Raw genomic sequence first — 22,251 nt, forward strand, 5'->3', positions numbered from 1 at the left:
TTTTATTTTTTTAACTGGTTACTGTGGGTAAAGACACGCATTGATTTATTATTTATTAACAGGTCATTTAATGAATTCTTGTTAGTATCTCAGCAGCTCTTCTGTTTTCCAGGTAGACTTTTTTTTTTCTGTATGAAAGTAATAATGATCATCTCTATTTTTCTAACATACCATTTTAGGATGCTTAATTACTTTTGATAAAACAATGACAAATACGAAGCTTATGGGGATTTTTACCTTTATATAGACAATAATGGAATGCTTCAAGTGGTACTCCCTGAAGATAGTTAGTCTTTACCATGACAGGAAATTTTCTTCCTATTTGAGTTTATTAGGAGAATTTGTCAAAAAAGAACGTTGAATAGTATCAGATGCCTTTCTATGCCTACATCCATGTAGCAGGTGATGACAGGATTTTCCCGTTTAACCTCTAATAAGATGCATTATTCTAGTTATAGAAGTACTTCTGTCAGTATTCCTTTTATCTTTAACTTTTCTTTATCACTTTATGCTGGAGTGTCTTTTAGACATATATAATTGGCTGTATATTTACCAGTAGGAGATATTTTATCATTTGATAGAAAGTTTAACACATTTACATTTTTGTTGCAATGGATATGATATACTTGATCTTCTTGTCATTCTATTTCTGTATTCTGTATTTATGCCTCTTTTTTTCTTTGCTGTATGGATTATATTGCCTTTAATCATTTTTTCATAATATTGAAGTCATATGTCCTATTTTTATGGCCATGAATAGTTATCTTTAAGTGTTAAGAAAACACCCAAACTTCATTTCTATAGTTATCAATATAAAGAAGAATAAATATCCATTGTATCCCCTTCACATAATACAAGGGATACAGAGTTAAGAATGTTTTGGCTAAACAAACAAACAGCAACAAAAACAAAAACAAAACTGTGCTCAATGTATCTTAAATAATTAAAGGCTTATTTCTCTAAAATGACAAGAAATCTGAACACAGTCAGTTCTTGGCATTGGTTTAGTATATCAACAATATAAGAGTCTACATCTTTGCAAATCTCTTCCTCATGGTAATAAAATGGCTGCTCTAACTCCAGACATCATATCGACATTCAAGGCAGTAAGAATAAGGGAAGATCTGTGCCAGTCATTTCTATCCCAGGACCCAATACCTAGAAGACTTCACTTAACATCTCGTTGGCCAGAACTCTGGCACATGTCCCTCCCCACAAACACAGAGGGCACTCAGAGAGGGAGCATCTCTTCTGCCTGGATGGTATAGGTGAAAAGAAAGGTGTGCCTGCCTCAGGAGAATTAGCACCTGTGAGCTCCTCCCATGTCAATGTCCCCTGCAGGGACTTTCCTGCAAAATAAATATTTTCCTTTACAAATTATAGCATTGCATTATCAGTTAAAATGAAGGATAATATAGCATTTTCCCAGTACATAGTAGGTGGTTCAGAAACATTAGTAAAACCATTTTTCAGCTTATTCATGAATCACCTACCTTTGAATGGCTCTGCCTAAATTGCCAAATGCTGTATCCTTTATTATATGATCTTATTTTTTATCTGCATTCCATTCCAACATGATTGCCTTTTTCTATTCCAAGTAATAACAAAATACATTTTCTTTCAAATAATTTGTATTGAATTATCTATGAAAAAAGCTCCTTCAATAAAAAAATAGACATAAATGCTGTCACAGCATCAGGAATAAATAAGCAGATATCTACCTGTATGGTATTGCTCTCTGATGTTCTAATGCTTTTGTATTTAGACACTTGATCTGTAGTTTAGTTAACTCATTTATGGTTTAGATAATTTCTGATTTCGTACAGAGATTTCAGGGGAATTCCAGTTGCAGAGTGTTGACTGAGATGGTCTTTTTGCTTTCCTCATACCACTTACAGTATGACTACTTGTATAATGAAATATGCTTTCTTCGAGGCTGGATGTTTCCTTGCAAAGCCTGGCGTGCTTAGATTTATTTGTGTTGGAAAGTTTATGCAATTATATACACAGTTGTAACTTAAATAGACATGAATCCACTGAAATTAGTTTTAGAAACTATCCAAAATTAATGCATTTTTGTGGTGCTTTAGAAAGCGCTTAAAATGTAGGCTCTTTGGGTTCAAACCCTGGGTCTTCCACCATGAGATACATAGCTTGAGCTAGGTAGTCATTCTTTTTGGGCCTTATTTTATAAAATTTATAAATTTTGATAAATTCACTTACAAAATCAAGTTGGTATATTAGAGGATTATTGTGAAGATTAGGAGTCATATGAAAGGGCTCAGAATACTGAACGAATACAGTCATTTTAACCTTGGCAAGTGTCTTCTTTCTTGGTAAATCTTCAACTCACGTTTGGTTGAACAGGAGAAATGGAAGCTTTAACTTTGGGGAAATTCCACATGCTCAGCTCTGCTTGCTCACACAGTGCAGCAGGAACTCTATTTCTTTTCATTGCACACTGTCCAGGTGCATTTGTAGGAAATAAAATGGTCCTGGTGCCCCTCATAGCCGTTGTCTTGCAGCTGGCAGAGCACTTGCTAAAAGACCAGGTGTAAGGAACAGCGTGGGTATGTTGTGTGAGGAGTGCCTAGAGATCTGGGATGGACACTGCCCAAGAACAGCCCAACCTGAGTGTACTGGCGTGATGGGTTCTGCCCAGCAGGGAGTGGGAACCTAAATATCAGATGAGATCACCCTGCCTCTTGAGTTCTTGACAAAATTATCTCAAGAACAGATAAGAAACCTGATGCCCTCCCCCTATCTCCACCAGTTCCCGGGGGCTGCCAGTTCTTGACGCCAGCCTCCAGCTTCTACCCAGTTGACTCAGTTTTTGCAGCCCTGCAGCATTCCTGCCTATGCTGCTCAGGTTTCTATCACTTGGGCCTGGGTGTAGGACTCAGTCTCTTTCCTCAATGATCACAACACAACTTCCTCTAGGCTGTCATGAAGGCAGTTTCTTCACAATTCAGTGCCCTGGCTATCTGCATCTGGGGGCAAACCACGCAAAATATAGTGGCCGAAAACATTAACAACTGTTAATGTTCCTCATGAATCTCCTAGATGCTTCACTCATATGGCTGGAGAATTGGGGCTGGGAGGTCAGACAGGGCTGTTAGTCAGGGCCTTGATTCCTCTTCAGGCAGATGTCTCCTCTCTATGGGGCTGCTCAGGCCCCCTCACAGCATGGGGGCTGGGTTCTAAGAACAGAGAGTCCAAGGCACAGAAAGCAGAAGTGCGAGTGTCAGGGCCTAGGTGTGGACTCAGAAGCCAGCAGAGCCTGTCTCACTTGCTCTTTATTCTGCTGGCCAGGCAGCCAGAGAGCCTGCACAGGTTTGTGGAGGACCCTAACTCTCAGCGGGTGCAAATGAACTTGACACTATCACTAGTTTACTATGTTTAGGAAGTCACGGGAAGATTTTACAGCTCTGCATCCTGCCAGCTGCCGGCTGAATGTCAGGCATTCTGAGTCTTACAAGTCCCTCAGTGAACCATCCTGTCCGTGTGGCCACCCCGGCCCTCTCTTTTCTCCCATTTTCAGCCTCATTGCTCCTCTGTCTCTCTCACCTCCATGTTTCTATTCCCTTCTCATGCACAGCAACTTCGTGACCATTTTCACTCCTTCCTTTCCATTCACCAAATTTCAGGGTCTCACCTACCCGTGTGGCTTTGTGAGTTATTTTTTCTAAACAGAGACATATTTCTCCTTAAGAAAAGATAGTTACCAGCTCTTGGAATAACATTTTTTTTTTTTGTACTACCTTGCTACAAAGAACATGTAACTAACTAAGTTAATCAAACTGAATCATGACCTGACATCCCCTAGGTCCTATGCTAAGGTCTGAATGTTTGCACTCCCCAAAAAATTATATGTTGAAACCTATCTGCCAATGTGATGGTATTTGGCGGTGGGGCCTCTGGGAGGTGATTAGGGATTAGTGCCTTCTTAAAAGAGGTCCTAGAGAGCCCCCTTGTACCTACCACCGTGTGAGGTTACAGAGAGGAGGCAAGTCTGTGAGCCAGAAGCCAGGGCCCTCACCAGACGCTGCATCTGCCACGGCTCTGATGGTGCATTGCCAGCTTGCAGCCTGGAGAAATGACTTTCTGTTGGTTCTGAGCCGCCCAGGCTACGGTGCAGCCTGGATGGACAAAGACGCCTCTGCACTGCTCTGCCCTTCCTCCCTGTGAATCCTCCCCACATCCTCTCTGCTTCAGACATGCCTGGCCTCCCTGTCTTCCTCCAGGACTCCAAGCACACACCACTCTGCCCCTGCATGACCACAAGGCCCCATCTCTCCCTTTCTGCTGGATTTTGTTTTAATGCCAGCTCATTGCCGAGGCTGTTGTTGGACATTTAACGTGGTTTTACCCCACCCCAGGACTCTGTCTGTCCTGCGTGCAGTTGTATTGGAACCCCAGCCTTTGCTACCCTACAGCGTGCTGGCGATGCATTGATTCAGTGGCGCTGTCTGTTTCCTGTGTGAGCAGGGGCTTTGCCTGCTTTGACACCATCTTCAGCACCTAGAACAGTGCCTGGCACACAGTAGGTGCTCACTAAATATTCACAGAATGAGTCTTACAGGGATGAACAAAAATATATTGGGAATTGGCCAGTAAGGGTTGCAAAGACACATGTGGTGACCCACGGCTCCAGCTTGCCTGGGACTGAGGCATTTCCAAGGATGCAGGACTTCAAATGCTAAACCCAGGCAAGTCTCAGGCAAATCAGGACAAGTGGGTCACCCTTAATGAGAACCCCCAAATGTCCTCAGAGAAATCAGGGTGCTGTGGCAATGAGAGCGGGGTCTGGAGGGAAAGCCTGAGGGTGGTTGTCCCGTCTTGTGTTTGGTCTGGACAGATCTAGGCTTCAATGCATAGCCACCTGCATCCTTGCCACGACTTAAGGCTGATCGCACAGCCCAGCATCACAGTCTAACAGTGAAGGATGTGGCAGGTGGTTGTCTTGGAGAAAGGATGTGATTTCCAATTTATCTGAGCTGCTTGGAGCCCACGCTGCTTTACAGCATTGTTCAGAACTGACGAGGATTCTGTGAGCTGTCCTTTCTGTCTCTTCCTAAGCACTCTGCAGTGAGATCTTCAAGCCCCTGGCTTCGCAGGGTGCAGCGCACATCACAGACTCCGAACAAAATGCAAAACACAGAGCAGGCATGGCAGCTACACAAAAGGAGCGTCTCCTCCGAGGACTGCCCACCATGCGGGGCTGCGGTCACAGCACCGCACCTGCTCTCTGAACCTGCGGGCAGCAAGAAAACATGGCGTCCTGTCCTGGCTTGCCTCTGATCAGAGTTGGAGGGATCCGACTGAGTCCTCTTGTTCTGTTGGGCAACGACGTAGGGAACAAACCTAAGTAAACTTGAATGGAAACTGTGAAACTACAGAGAGAAGACGTGGGCAAAGCAAGCCTCTTGAAGACTTGTGAGCAGGGAAGACCCTGGCACTCTTTGAACTGTTTGGCTTAGGAAGATTTGCTTTGGCACAGCTGCTGCCAGAGCTGAGCAGGCTCCTGTATCGCCTGCTGGACCGGTGCCTTTTGGGCTGTGCAATTTGGCTCCACAATCCAGAGGCAGATTTTCAGACCGTGCAATAAAACAAAGCGACATCATCAATGCCAAGCCATGGTCTGCCCTGAGCCATGGCAGCATTTCCACTGAGCGAGCTGCCTTCCAAGGAGGATGCTCTCTGCTGTGCGGTGCTGACATCTGCTGTCACCAGCCGGCTCAGGGGTGACAACCAGTCACACTGCAATGACCTCCTCCCATGTCCCTCCAAACATCTTCGGAGTGAAAGGGAGTCTCCAGTTATGTGCTCTCTTTTTCCTTTCCAAACCTGACGATGTTCAGTAATTAATGGCATATTTTGAATATGCCAGGGAGATGAACAACAGCACATGTAAATGCAAACCTGAAGCCGGGGCTCCTTCCACACCAGCAGTCGGTAGACTTGCCATAAAGGAGTGGAGATTATTTTGCCCTGCTGAGAAAGATCCTTTTTGTTCAAGGGGGAGAAAAGTTTTTGACAGTATGTGCTGCTGCAGAAGCATCTCGGCAAGTCCTTTATTAAAATTTATTTATCATCTTTTATTAATGAGATTTGGTTCGGGGAGACTATCTTGTGGAAGAATTAAACTCCTGCCTTCAAAGCCAGTTTTCAACAGTAGGCTGGGATTTGGCGATGGGTGACTCAGCAGCAAAGCGGATAGGAAACAGTCAAGAGACAAACAGTGCAGACGCGTGCCGGGGTCCACATTTCCCCTGCCTGTGGTCCCCGCCCCAGCATCTTGGTGCGGTGTCCCAGCTAAGAATGTGGTCTTTGGAGTCCTGCTAACATGGATTTAAATCTGATCTCTACCCCTTCCTCCTGTGTCACCTTGAGCAAGCCTCAGTTTCTCCATCTGTAAAATGAAATTGTTCCAGGGAGAATCAAATGAGATAATCCTTGCAGAGTCCAGCACACAGCCGCCTACACACGGTAAGTCTCAGCGCAGACATCCCTTAAAGTTGTGTTGCTGATAGATAAAGTCTCTGAGATCCGCAGATCTCTAGTCTTCTGAGGTCATGGCTTGCTCATGCTGCCCTTCTACTGTAGAATGAATGTTTTCCTGCAGATCCAAGTTCTCATTACGTTTGATCAAATTTAACCCATAGAATATTCACAGCAACATTATTCATAGTAATGCAAAAGTGGAAACAACCCAAATACACATGAACTGACGAATGGGTAAACAAAATGTAGTACGTCCGTATATGCTATATATGGGATATTATTATCTGGTGATAAAAAGGAATAAAGTCCTGATACCTACTGCAACATGGAGGAACCTTAAAACATCATGCTAAGTGAAAGAAGCCAGACAAAAAAGGCCACATATTATATGATTCCTTTCATATGAAATGTCCAGGATAGGGCAGTCCGTAGAGACAGAAAGCAGATTGGTGGTTGACAAGCTAGGGAAAGTGGAAATGGAGAATGACTGCTGATAGCTATGAGCTTCCATTTTAGAATGACGAAAGCGTCCTAAAATTAGATTATGAGGATACTGACACAACTGTGTCAATATAACTGAAAGCATTAAATTGTATGTTTTGAACAAGTAAACGCTTATGTTGTGTAAATGAAATCTTAATAAAGCCACTAGTATAGCTGATGATGAATACCTGTCCTTCAGTGTCCATTTGTACACATAGAGTACTATGGACACTTTTATATAGAATGCATGCATTTATGTATATTGTATACAATATAGGCATTTGTAGGCATTGCCTTTTTGTTTTAACTTGCATGGGCTACTGAGTCTGAGGGCAGGGCCTTTGTGTGCTTAGAAATTCTTGATTGATCTGTGGGTCCCACCCACAGATGGAGGCCAATTTTAACTTGTCAACTGCTCAGAAGCAAGACAGAAAATTATCAAAGAGACTTGCACCATGACATACTTATTCAGGATAGATTAAGACAGTGGCTCCCAGATGCTAATCTGTGGATTGGTATCATTTTTAGTGATGAACTGTCTAAAAGTTAGAACCAAGTAATTAATTGTATTGTCTCAATATTAATTTATTAGTTTTGACAGTACTATGATTATGTAAGATGTCATCATTATGGGAAGCCAGGTAAAGGATATATAGAAACTCTCTATTTTTGCAACTTTTCTGAAAATATAAATTTTTTTCTACAATAAAAGTTTAGTTACACAATCTACTACCCTCCCCCCCCAAAATCCAAAAACCCACACTAACAACAGTGACAAAATAAAGACAAAGACAGAAAGACCTTGGCAGAAACTTAACATAAAAAACTCTCTTCTATTCAAAAATGATCATCTTGACATTGGTAATGTTAAATGTTCCTTTTATGGAGAGGCATTAAATGGAATTTGCATTTATTCTTTTCCAACTTGACAACATAAAAGGTGACAATTCTATGTCTCCAGAGTTGTAGCAGGTGCTATCAGATTCTGTCCCTGTTCTCAGCCAGCACTCTGGCTGGGATTCTCTAAAAAGTACTGTCTACCCTGTCTCCCAGAGGTCCCCAGGGAGTCTGTGCCCTAGTGGCCACACGGGTAACCTCAAACTCTCTGCTGGGCACCCTATTGACTCCTTCCCTCCCCTGCCTTGCTTCCCCAGCCCTACTGGTGTTTGCCAGGGTTACCTCTTGCTAAAATATCTGCCCTTGGATTCCTAGCCTTGGTCTGCTCCTGGGCTACCCAAATTAAGACGTGTGGTTTGTGAAGTTGAGAATATGGGACTATTGACTAAAGCTTGAACTTAAATATGGGATACTATGTGTACGTGTCATTTCCAGGATGGCCATTAGCACAGACAAGGGGTGGTGCTAGACCCTGGGCATGGGGACTCGATTTATTGGGTTGTCACAACAAAGTATCAACAACTGAGTGACTTATAACAATGGAAATTTAGTATACCATCTCACAGTTCTGGAGGGTAGAAGCTGGAAATCCAGGTGCAGGCAAGGCCATGCTCTCTTGGAAGGCTCTAGGGGAGGATCCTTCCTTGCCTCTTCAGCTGCTGGTGTTTGATGGCAACTCATGGCTTTCCTTGGCTTGCAGCTGTATGGCTTCGATCTCTGTCTCTGTGGTCACACAGTGTTCTCCATGCATCCCTCTGGGCTTCCCTCTTCTTATAAGGACACTAGCTGTACTGGATTAAGAGCCCACTCTACACTGACCTCATTGTAGGTTAACTAATTACATATGCAATAGTCCTGCTTCCAAATAAGGCCCCATTGTGAGGTTCCAGGAAGGACCTCAGAATCTTTGAGGGACACGATTCTATCCAGTGCAGGATGCAGAGAGAAAGACATCAACAAGACCCTGCCTCAAGGCACTTATAGACAAATGGATGCGTATGTGTGTGTGTGTGTGCAGATCTTAACTAAACAAATAGTAGCCAATGGATAATTACAAAGATACAGACTTTTTGAAAAGGATACTGTGAGCTCACATGAGAAAGCAAGCTGGCCCAGCCTGAAGAGGTGGAGGCGAGAAAGTGCAGGAACCCAGGTGAAGGAGAGGAGCAGCCCTGGGTGGACATCAGCAGGTGTTCACCTCCCGCCTGAGGCCAGGAGCTGTATTCTCACTGGTTGTGCATTGAAATTATTTTGAAGGCCCTGGAAGGACTGGGAGCCAGGGAGAGAGAAGGGGCAGAAAGAAGAGAACATGTAGGGTTTAGCAGGTGCACTGGATGGAGGATGGAGAAACAAACAGTTCAGTGACCTACATACAGCAAGATCAGCAAGATCTTCTAGGAGCTTCCAGGAGACATGCCCCACCCCACAGATAGACTTAGTTCTATGAACACGGGGTCCAAGGAGGACCCACAGGCACCTGGGGATGCTAATGTAGGGTGGCCTCTACAGAGCCCTTGCTGCATCTGGTTTAGGTGAGCTCAGAGACAAAAATGTCCAGAGTGGAGGTGGGGGGAGAGGAGAGAGGAATGGGAGGGGTAAAAGGGCAAGGGAACTGGAGAGAATAGGAAGAGAGTGAGGAGAGAGGGAGATGGATGGATGGATGGGAAAGGAGAAGAAAAGGTAGAAGGCTGGATGGAGAACATCTCTCTGTAGACGAAGAAGAGGGGAAGAAGAATGAGGAGAGAGGAGGGGAGAAAGAACTGAGGCGAGGGGAGAGAGAGAGGGTAGAAAGGAGGGAAAGACAGATATGGAGAGAGAAACGGAGACACAGACAGAGACAGAGGTGGAGAGAGATGGCGAAAGAGAGCGATAGGGAGAGGGAGATTTCTTTCAAGAGAGCAGAGTGCGCTCCCTATCTGGAGCCTGAAGAACGGCTCTGCTCCTCCTCCTTTCTTCATCCCACCCTTTCACCTCCCTTTCCTCTCTGGAACATTCTCTGAGGTCCCCTAATGCACTTAACTATTGCCTTGCTAACCAAGGCTTGCACTGGCTGACCGAAAACCACATCAGCGGTTTCACCCAGTAAAACCACGTTCAGCATTCAACTTCCAACCATAAGTGGCGTAAGTAATAGCATCGGACCCCCCTTTGCTGGAGGGGCTTCCTGACAATTCGTTCTCTCTGAGATGTTGAGACTGATTGCCTGGGAAAGACAATGAAATCACATGGGAAGTCCTATTATTGGGGTGAACCGCGTGACTCACTGGCTGCACAGCAGGGCAGGGGTATGGGGCATTAGATTTGGGACTCTCTGGGAAGCATTAGATATGAAATTACTTTGCATGATGCAGCTCAGACGTTAACAGTGCAATGCTCGGGACTACATGATTCAGTGAGAAAATATAAATGGAAAATTACTGGAGCTGAAATTTTATTGCAAAGTTATTTATCTTTGTTATTACTTTCTGAATCCTTTTGTGCTTTTTGTTCACAGCGACGGATAGAGGCACTCTTACTTACACTTTAAGTAGAGATTAGGAGGGGAAAATATTCCTCGCTGTACCACAAAATACAGATTAAGTCTCAGCCCAGGCCTCTGATTTCTCCCATTACAATGAAATGTCTAGAAACTGAAATAATAACAATAAAAAAAGTTTTGTAGTCTTTTCCGCAGGCAATTCACATGGCTTCCTATTGATGCCATTTAGCCTTTCTTATTAGAATATTAATGGCAAAAATAGAACTCTGATGGAGACGTGGCCTGGGATTTCATAATTGCACAGACTCCAGCTTGTAACCCAGGTATTCAGAAGACGGGGCTGGGAATTTTGTTAAATTAGGCCCATAAGATAACACCAAGATCAATAATCTAAATAGCCACCCTTTACTTTTTCAAAGAGCTCTATTATGTTTAGGATGGTCACCAATATTCTCTTCTTTGATTATTTTTTAAACTGCATATGGTTTTTATTAAAAGAAAAACTAATTTTTCTTATAAAATAAGAACATATATTGCAAAATATATGTATACATAAACATACACATTTAAGAGTTTTAACAAAAGATTTTTTGTTTTTACATTCATTATCATGCAAGAATTTGCTGCTATATTCAGCGAGAAAGAAATAAGGGTTTTCCTTTTGTAATTCTCTTCTCTGGTTTTTACAGTCATGCCGTAAGGGCCCAGAGACTGTGTCACTGTTGTGCCAATAGAGTGCAGGGCCCTTCAAAGGGAGGTTTGTGGGCCAGCAGCACCCAAGGTCACCCTGGGGAGCTTGTCAGAGGAATTCAAAATGTGCATTCTCAGCCCCCACCCTGGACCTTTGTGGTGGGGCCCAGGAATCTGTGTTTTAACAATGGCGGTTCAAGGTGGACATGTTTGGATACAGAGGCCTTTTCACTGATGATGTTGCCACTGGATGGGAATTAGGATGTTGTGTCCGGAGTCAAATTGCCTGGGTTCAAACCCCAGCCCCACCACTCTGACCCTTAACTCTGTGGTATCAGGTAAGTTATTTTTTCACTTATTTATTTATTTGAGACAGAGTTTCACTCTTGTTGCCCAGGCTGAAGTGTAATGGCACGATTTTGGCTCACTGTAACCTCTGCCTCCAGATTCAAGCGATTCTCCTGCCTAAGCCTCCCAAGTAGCTGAGATTACAGGTGCCTGCCACCACGCCCGGCTAATTTTTGTATTTGCAGTAGAGACGGGGTTTCACCATGTTGGCCAGGCTGGTCTTGAACTCTTGACCTCAGGTGATCCACCTGCCTCGGCCTCTCAAAGTGCTGGGATTACAGGCACGAGCCACTGCTTACTTGCTTATCTTAAAATAACACCTTGGCAGTGGGGTGAGGTGCAGCAGGGGACATTTTGGAGTGCTTGCAAGTGTGTATCCTCATTCTCTGTTAATCCCAGAGGGCTCTCCTCCCAAGCACCCCACCAGCCAGATGGGTCTGAGATACCTGTGAGAAGTAATTCAACACATCTTTCACATATGGGCCAATTTGCTGGTCTAAATTAAATTAGAGTGACAAGGACACCTGCTTGGAGAGTGAGTTCTAAAGCCCCAGGAATTAGGTGACATCTTGAGCTGGGGTGAAGCAAGGCAAGTGGGATGGGGAGAGATGGCTGGCTCCTGCAGGAGCGAGGCTAAGGGAGGAAGGCAGGGCTGCCTGGCAGCCCGCATGTTCCAGTAGTGGCCACGCGAGATATCTGTCCCACAGGGGCTTATACTTGCGCTCCCTCAAAGGATGGTGTCTCATGTCCCCTCTGTTAGGCTCTGGGTGGGCTTTTGTGACAGCTTTGAGAATGTTCTGGAAGAGATGCTACTGGGCTTCTGGGCTCCCAGGCCCCCTTAGAGAAAGTGGTGCAGCTTCTCATTGGCTCTGTCTGTCTCCGAACACACCCCTTTTGGAACCCTCTGGAAAGAAAGACACTGAGCAACCAAATAACATCTTTTGACACTAATTTTCTCAGACCATTTTTCTAGAGATGGTGAAATTGCCCCTGCAATGGATCAAGCAATAGATAAAAATATTGGTCCAGTGTTTGAGGGGGATGATAGGATGTTCTTGGCTGAACGCTCTCTTTCCTTCTCTCTCTTTTCCTTTCCTTCTTCTTCTTTCTCACTCTCTCTTCTCCCCATTCCCACTCTCTCCCCTAGGTTCTCTTCTCTCTCTGTCTCCCTCTTACCCTCTTTGCCACTGGGCTCTCTTTACATGTTGCTCTTCTAGAGAAGTAATCCCAATGTAAGGTATATTGAGAAGTTTTCAACGGTTTTCCTCTCAGAACCCTGTTCATGGGGTCTAGCAGAGCATGCACCCCAAGAATCATGATTCTTAGGATTTTAAATGCTAACGTTTGCGGGCGAAGGCCTTGTTTCTGTGCTATCAAGTAATATTTCTGTGAACACAGACAAGCGCGCGCGCACACACACACACACACCCCATTGCAGTACTTACGTGCACGCCCACCTTCTTCCAGGAGGAAGAAAGGAAAGGGAAGGAAGCTTTTTCTCCATTGCCCAAGTTCGTTGATATTTATATTAGTCTGTTCTCACATTGCTATAAAGAACTGCCCAAGATGGGATAAATTCATAAAGGAAAAAGGTCTAATTGACTCACAGTTCCGCATGACTGGGGAGACCTCAGGACACTTACAATCACGGTGGAATGCACCTCTTCACAGGGTGGCAGGAGAGAGAATGAGCGCCGAGCAAAGGGGGAAGCCCCTTATAAAATCATTATATGAGAACTCACTCACTATCACAATAACAGCATGAAGGAAACCAGCCCTGTGATTCAATTATCTCCACCTGGTCCCTCCCTTGACATGAGGGGATTATTACAATTCAAGGTGAGATTTGGGTGGGGACACAGAGATAAACTACATCAATATTGATTTCTTATGTACTGATTGTCTAAATTCCTAGAATTCATTTGGGCCTTGTACTGTCTTTTGGTGCAGGTTTAACCACAGTCTTGACTGTGTTAGGAAAAGTCTCCTGATTCCATGGACTCAGCCTTGCAAAAATGGTCTCCTCTATATTTTTATCCAGTTCTTTAGAGTAGGCATGGGCTTTTATTGATTGACACATCTTTATAAAAAGACTCTTCTCCTTTCATCCCTCCCCTGAAGCACATCTTTCTCTTGAAATTTCATAAATTTCTGGTTATATTTAGTAATAATAGCAAAAATAGCAGTGATGATAGCAGTAGAGTTGTAGTAATTGATCCATATGCTAAAATTTTATGATGTGCCACGTTTTTCTTTAACATGTATAAACTCCCTGATTCTTTGGGAAGTCACTCAGTGGGTTTGGGATGAGGCTAACTGCCCGTCTTCCCATCATGGGAGACAAGTTCAATCAGCACAGGCCATCCCCTGGTCTTGGGATTTGTGTAAGGATGAGCATGAGACCCCAGATGCCCCATAAGAATAGGTCATGGGGGTGAGGTAGGAGAGAAGGTCTTCTGCTGTGAGATCAGAACCGTAAACTTCATGGAAGCAGGGGCTTTGTGCTTGTCCCTCCCTCTCATGGAGAAAAGACTGTCTGGACATGAGGTGATCCTCAGGAAAGCAGTCCAGGAGGCAAGGGAGGGGACATGTCAAGAACATTTGAACACAGAGTCAGCCTCGCTTCAGTTCCATGTGTCTCATGAAATTCCATTTACATGAGCTAGCATTTTTTCTGTAACTCAAATTGAGTTCAGTTCTGTCATTTACAATCAGAGTCCTGGTAGTACAATTACTGTGGCCATTTCATTGATAGCAAGCTGCAACTCAGAGAGCTGAGGTCATCTCCTCCAGGTCCCAGAGCTGCTATGTGGCTGAGCTGCAGTTCAGAGCCAGGGTGACTCAGCTTGCAAGCCTGCGCTCCTCACCTCCATGGCACGCTTCTCCCAGGCTAGCAGTGAATCACCGGAAGGACTCCTTAAGACACAGATGGGGGACCCACCTCAGAGGTCTTGAATCAGCAGGTCTGGGGAGAGGACTGAGAATTGACCTTTCTATCAAGTTCCCCAGTGATGCTGATGCCGCTGGTGTGCGTACCACATTCTGGAACCTCTGTTCCCTGCTCTACTGCCTTCTGGATGGAGCCCTAGAGCTCAGCTCCCAGCTGTGGGCATGGCAGCCACTGAGGAGTGTTGCTTTAGGGTAATGAGTTAACACTCTAAGAAGGTGTGTGGTGAGTAGGCTGACCACTTCTCTCTCTTATTGAACAAAACATTGCTAAGCCCTGGATTTTCTCAGCTGTAAATCACTGAAATCTGAATAAAATTACCCCTACAATGAATCAATCAGTAGATTAAAATATTGGCCCAGTGTTCAGGAAGGACTGAAGGATGCTCACTGAGCTCTCTCTTTCCTTCTCTCTCTCTTCTCCCCACCCACACTCCCTCCCCAATGTGTTCTCTTCTCCGTCTTTCTCCCTGCCTCCTTCTCTGTTGCTGGGCTCCCTTTATGCATTACTTTTACTCTGTACCAGCACAGGTGGGCTCTTGGCATGTGACAAGGCAGCCAGCTGGGCAGCTCCATGCTGTGGGGTGATCTTCTCTGGCGGCTCCAACAGATATGCATGCCAGAGGAGGCTCTGAATAACTGGGCCTTGGTTTGGACCCACCTCAGTCATGCTGTGGGCAGAGGGAGGCTGTGTCACCAGAAGAAAGGAGAGGGCTGGAAAGACAAACAGCAGAAAGATTTCCCTGGATCATCCTGGCCCGATGTAATCATGAGTCATTAAAACTGGAGGAAGGTGGAAGAGTGCTCAGAGGGTTGAGACAGGAGAGGAAGGAGAAGAGATTCAAAGCATGAAGAGACTCAACTCAGCACTTCTGGCTGGGATGATGGAGGAAGGGGGCTACAAGCCAAGACATGTAGGCTCCCTCTAGACGCTGGGCAGGGTCTGCAGCTGACAGCAAGGAGACCGGACCGTGGTCTTGCAACAGTGAGGAACTGTGTTTCACTAACGCAGTGAGCAGGCAAGGAAGTAGGTTCTCTCCAGAGCCTCTAGAGAGAAACCACAGTCCTAAGACACCTTGATTTTAGACCTGTGAGACCTATGCCGGCCCTCTTACTGCCACAGGGTGAGAGAGGAAATTGGTGGTGTTTCAGTCACTGAATTTGTGGCAATGGGTTATAGCAACAATGGAAAACTACGGAAGAACCAAAGACCCCACTTGTATCAAACCAAGAGAGAGAAGCCCTGTTGCAAACCCTGGCTCATTACCTCACCTGCAGAGTCCATCATCCTCCCTGAGGTGCCGTTTCCTTGCCTTTAAAATAGAAATAACAGAGCAACCCACCTCCCAGGGTTGCTCTTTTAATTGAATAACATTATTCTTGTAAGGCACGCAGCACATGCTAGGTGTTCAATAATTGTTAAATTATGAAGAAGAACCGAGAGAAAAAAAGAGAAAGAAGCTCCTTTGATATTTTTTGGACTTTTAAAAATAAACTGGGTCAAAAAGAAATACAGCTTGAATATATGTTGCAGACTAATTCAGTTTTGAAGTCTTTTGAGAGCTTTTATATTTTCATCTCTATAAAATTGTAGAGTGCTGAAAATACTCCCAAATACATTAAAATTTCATTAGAAGGTGCTGTATGGGGCCACACCTTATTTTTCTTGAAAGGAAAGGAATGTGAAGGGGAGGGAACCAGAAACACATCATTTCAAAATTCCACTTCCAAATGCATCTATTTTGTGACATTTAAAATCGCAGATGCAAATTCCTTGGCTATAGTGTCACAGCAAGTTGAAAAACAAGCACATTAACATGGAATTATTTCTGTATTAAAAGGTTAACCTTGTCGGTGCTCAAATGTGCATGCTTCCCATTTCTTATGGCTGGGTGTGTGGTTTTTCTCTTGCATTACATTTTCCTATCACACAAAACAACCTTGACCCAACTCTTTCATTCTTGCTCGACTTCCCTGTCTTTTAGGACGGACATAGAACCTTGGAGTCTTGGGGTGGGAGTCCTGTATCCACCACCTACCAGGTGGGGCTGTGGGCTGGTTATTCAGCCTCTGTGATTCTCCGTGCTGGCACCTGTAAAGTGGGGACAGCAGTGGAACTATCTGACTGATTGGGTGGTTGGAAGATGGGACAAGAGAACCCCTAGAATGCACTCAGCAGAGTAGCCCCTGAAACTCACAGGCTGTTAGTGTTCTCATCTCCTCCACTCACCCCCTTAACAGCTCTGGCGCCAAGTATCTAACCCAGGCTGGTGTTTATTCACTCCAGCATCGCATAAGTGAATGTCATTCAAGGTCTCTGGATCTTATCAGCCTGTCTTACTTCTCAGCTCCTAGGTGCTCTGCCCATTGATTTGTTGCTGCTGTTCTAGGAGGGTGTGCATTCAAAAATATTTATCATTCTTCCGCTGCCCACCCTACCTCCCACGCCTTGACTATCCAGGGATGAGGGCTTATCCTCACATCACTGGTCAGGGCCAAGCCCACCCACATGCAGTATGCAATTGTCCTTTACTCATTGGTTTATTAACAGAAAATCATTTTCTAACTCACTATTACAATAACAATGATTATTGCAATTGAATTGCAATTCAAGGTGTCTTACAGTGTTTCAATGGTTATTTTTATTTCGCAGTTACCAGTATTGCTAATAACTCATAAGGGGTTACAGTGATCACCCACCCCTATTAGCTTCAAGTTGTCTTCAGCAGATGGGAGGAGGAGTTCTTGGGGGGCAGAGAGGCTTTAGCAATCCCCTTGTCTGAGTCTCATCCAGGGAGTCAGTTTCTGTTTGGTTCCTGTACTCGTCCCTCTGCCACTTCCACCTGTCCAGGGCTTCTGAGGAACTGTCGGGTATGGAGGCACCTCAGACCTGTCAGGACGTTCTGTCTGACTTGACATCTGACTTGACATCTGCCGTTTCTTGTGAGGGGCCGAGGTCAGGCAGTGGAAGGAGAGCTGGCTGCCTGCTGCTCTGCACAGGGAGGCTGAGCCTACTTCAGACCACCTCTCTCCAGAGCTCAGGCCACTTAAGATGTGAACACAGAAAACCTGCAAGAACCTTTCTCAGGGGATGTGGGGTCTCTGAGTTGGGATTTCTCTCGAGATAAGGATTTGAGTGATTGAAGGAAGCACCCATTAGGGAGACAGGGAGGGAAGGAGGTTGATTCCTTGAAGGTGCATCCTCAAGCTATATTCCATGAGGCAACTGACCCCGCTTGCAGCCTCTGCGGCACCATGAGGGATGTGGAGAAAAATGTCTCTGCACTGTCCTGGGGGAGGTGTGGGAAAGCAAGGGCTCATCTGCAGCCTCCACCCATCCTGGGCCACGGCTGCTCCCATTACCGATTCTGGACTCAGGCAGAGCTGCGAGTGCCCCCCAGGTAGCAGCCTTCCCCTGTTTGGAGGAGGCTCCTCACCCGTCTCCAGCCAGTTCCTTCCTTCAACCTGATGTTTGGTGCTCCTGGCAACTTGACGTCCGACCTCCTGGCTATTGTGGTGGCGGTGACAGAGAGAGGGCTTAACAGAATCTCTGTGTAGGAAAGAATCTTACAGGGTGAGCATTAGGTATGTAAAGGGAGGGTGTTTACTGCAAACTGCAGGTGCACTGATGTCCGTGTATGTCTGCAGCCACTGTCATTCTTACCTGGAGAGAGCCCAGGAGAGAGATGGTTGGGGCAGAAGTCTGTCTGTGGCTGAGTCAGTACCTCGGGTGGGAAGAAGCTGATGGGATCCTTCTTGGGCAGCTCCTGCCCCTCTCCAGCCTAAGTGTAAGTGATTTGGATGTGTGTAAGTGTAAGTGCTGTGAGATGAAACTGCTATGATGATGAAACTGCTCAGGGCTGGAGGGGGTGACTGGAGATTAGGTGGGGCAAGCCCAGGCACTGGCTGTGGAGGGGGGGTCATTTTCTCCTCACCTCTGTCTGGAGCTACCTGAAAATGCTGACAGGAAGGTGCAGGATGTTGCAGTCCCTGCTGGGCTGGGGCAGCCCAGTGTGGCCTCTCCAAGTGGAGGTCCAGGCTGCTGTGCAGTCAGAAGGGAGAAGTCTAGGTGGATGGATGGGGCCGTGGCCTCGAGCTGGTGGACAGGCACCTGGGAAGAACTCCTATCAGGACACTCAGAAATTTCTGGGGCCACTTTGAGGATCCTAATTTCATCAATCAGGCCAGTAGGTAGGTACTAGTGGAGGGTGTCTACCCACCACCAGGGGGTCAGCCTACCCATTAGGAAACACAGGGAAAGCCCAGTTGGTGGACAGGCTATAGAATAACAAGCCTCAAGATTAAGGAATTGTCTTATATTAAAAGGAGGCTAAAGAGACATGAGAAGTAAAGGCACCAAGTGACCTTGGACTGGATCCTGTGCAGGAAAGAAAATCCTATCAAGGACATTATTGGGACAATTGAAAAAATTGGAATTCGATCTGTCATTTAGATTTTTGTATTAATGTTGTATTTTCTGAGGTTAGTGACTGTGCCGCGAATATGTAATGAGTCTCGTTCTTAGGGTGTGGACACTGAACATCACGGAGAAATGGGCACGGTGGGTGCTACCTGCCTAAAAATGACTCTGAAACACAAGCTTGCACACATACACGTGTGCATATATGGAAAACTTGGCAAAATGTTAAAAATTAGTGAATCTGGGTAAAAGGTGTATTGGAGATCTTTGTACTATTCTTGCAAATTCTTTTATAACTTTGAAAATAATTTCAAAATAAAACATTTCTTAAAAAGGTATTTTGAACTTTTAGTTACAACTTAGGCCAGAATAGCACACCCATAGGTGCACACACAGGATCGTCTCCCTGAAAGTAAACAGCCTCCTACCCCCATTACTCCTACCCCCCACCCCACCTCCTCACCCAGCGTGGTTCATGGAGCACCCAGGCAACCCCATTGCAGACGCCAGCATTCTGGTGCGTCCTTTCTGGAACTCTGATTTGGGACTCGTGCTCGAAACAGCCAATTGCGTTTTCTTCTGTCTTTATCCTCTTATTCCACGTGACCTCTTTTGCTGTTTGCTCTGAAGCTGACCCTTACTGAGCCCCAAGGCTCCTCCAAATGAACCATGACTGTGTCACATGGCCTATATTTTAAGCCAGATTCTTCCTAACATACTTGCAAAATTGGGTGAAAATTTGTCCAGTCCTTTTGGCATAATGTCATGAAAGAAACTTAATTTTTTGCTAGAGTGAGCCTGTCGGGCAGGGGCAAGGAGGTTACAGGAAGGGTATGGCTCACCCACAGACTCTCCTGGGGAAGCCGATATCCAAAACGCCCCAGCACAGAAACTGTTGGATCACTTTCATCAGAGAGATGGGTGGGCAGGGGGCCAAGCACTCACCCTCAGACCCAGTGACGTTGACCCGAGGCACCTTTATATTAGAAAACGACGGGAAATAGAACAGTGCCACATAGGCAAAGCGTCTGTCCATTGGGATCAAATCAGGTGCAAAGTATAAGATATGAGAGGACCCTGTGGTGTTGCTGGGGTCTTCCTTTCTCAGTGTCTCCTTGAAGCTGAGGTCCAGGAGGGGCTGGGTCTGGCTGGAAGAAGGATTTGCAGGAGAAGGAAATCTATCTCCCACCCCCAGAGGAAAGAGGGTGCTTCCAGTGGTGCAGAGTGGCAGCAGCTGGAATTAGAGCAGGCAGTGTAAGGCTGCTGCAGACACAGAAACTGAAGACACTCAAGGACACTCCCAGGGATTCATAAACACACCAGCCGGGTGTCCTCTCCACAGTCCATTTGCAGCCGGCAGAAAAACCCTCCCGATCTGCAGGGAGGAGCTTCAGAGGGACCCTGGAGAGAGTGTTGTGCTTCAGCGAGTTCACGTGAAATGATCTCTGATGGTGTTGAGAAAAGGTGAGCAGGGGACTGGCCACACTATATTAGGTTTGTAAAATTTTAATAATGTTCCTTTTAATTTGTGAAGTCAATATTTTCTTTTCTCCGTGCTGGGAAAGCTGTGCCGTGGAGGCCGACTCGGGGTCCTCTCCTCGCTGGGAGGCCGTGGCCTCTTATGTCTTATTCACTGGCTTCCTGGCAGACTCATAATGACCGCACGGACCTGCTGTGGAATGAAGCCAAAGTTGTGAGTGAGTCTGGGCGACTTATTCTCCTCTCCCAGCGCCAGGGAACTTTGGTCTCTCAGTCACTCATGGATTCAGCTGATACTTCGGAGCAGCTGTTATGGATGAGGTGCTTACAGCTCTCACGTCACTAGGTGCTGAGGTGAGAGCTGTGAGCAAAATGGCAAAGTCCCCACCGGGGGGGCAGAGGGGGCTCACGTCTAGCCAGGAGATGCGCAGGAAATAAGGGAGCAGAGAGCCCCACGGGGTGTGCTGTGAGATGAAACTGCTATGATGATGAAACTGCTCAGGGCTGGAGGGGGTGACTGGAGATTAGGTGGGGCAAGGTCTTTGGGAAAACTGCAAGGCCACCTGAGCCCAGGGGACAGGTGCCTTCAGATGAATTAGGGGTTAGGGAGTGGGAGCAGTGGAAGAGGAGCTGGGACGTAGGAAACAGTGGGAGAAGCACAGCCTGTGGGGCTGAGGAAGGGTTTTGGACTGCATCTGAGTGCCAGGAGAAGTGGGTTTGGAGACAGGAAATGACATGGTCAGAACCGTGTTTTTATAAGGAGCTTCTGATGGCGAGCAGAGATGGGGTCTGGGGTCAAGGATGGAAGTGAAGGGATGAGGCACTCAGTATCAAGGTTAGTCAAAGCATTAGAATGACCCTACTTGAATTCGGTGCCTGTGATCCTCAGTGGCTGCCCAGACCGAGCTGTGTGAGGCAGAGTGTCCCTGTTCCTTATCCGTCCCCATAAGTGGTCACGGTATTGACGACAGCGGGAAGCAGCCACACTTTGGGGATACTCTTGATGGGCTAGACCAATGCTTCTCAACAAGGGGGATTCTTCTCCACAGCAGACATCCAGCGACATCTGGGGGTGTTGTCATTGGCGCATTTGGGGGTTGTGCTCCTGGCATCTAGTGGGTGCAAGCCAGGGACGGTGCTCAGCGCCCTACAGGGCGCAAGATGACCCCACTTCAGAGCAGTGTCTGATATAGAAAGTCCCCAGTGCTGAGGCTGAGAAATCTTGGGCCAGAACAGGATAAAAGGTACGCGCGCTTTGCTTCATCTCATCCTAGGAGAACTCTGTCAGGAATTATGATTCTCATTGTGTAGTTGGGGAAACTGAGACACGGAAGACTGAGCTTTCTGACGTGGCACAGCTGGGGAGTGGCCGAGCTGGGATTGGAGCCCAGGTCTGTCTGACTCTGAATTCTATGCCTTTAACTGATGCAGAAGTTCAGAACATCCACGCTGAGGTATAGCAGGGGTCCGGCACACACGGGGGCTCAAGTGCATAAAGAACCCTCTCTCTGTTTTGAGATGCAAGTTCGTCAGGACCTCCAAAACGTTGCCTCCCATCTTCCCCTGCTCCAAACTGTGTGGCGATCCCCTTGGTTTGTTCACCCTCCCCAGAGTCACTCAAAACATTGACACTGCTGCCCTGTTAGTCATCAAAATGCAGTAACGTTTTGATACTCATCAAAAATGCACCCTGCCACATTGGCACGCCAGGGGTTAAGGCATCTCAAGGTGAGGGTGGATGAGACTGAGTTCAGCAGTGAGTGACTCTGTGGGAGCCATGCCCAAACATGAAAGAGGTGGGATTCCAAATATGAAAAACACCTTCCTCCTGCCCCAGGCCCCTTTCTTTTGAGAATCCAACAGGCAGCCAGTGGTTTCCAGCATGGGGATTCCTGGACCACGTCATGTGGTAGGTGACCCCTGAAGGTTCACTGCACCTGCTGTATCTATTGGATGTGTGTGTGTATTTGAGTTGATGACTATTTTTAGGAACTCAATTCAGCAG

This window comes from Macaca fascicularis, chromosome 10 (genome assembly GCF_037993035.2).
Source record: "Macaca fascicularis isolate 582-1 chromosome 10, T2T-MFA8v1.1".
Classification (NCBI taxonomy): Eukaryota; Metazoa; Chordata; class Mammalia; order Primates; family Cercopithecidae; genus Macaca; species Macaca fascicularis.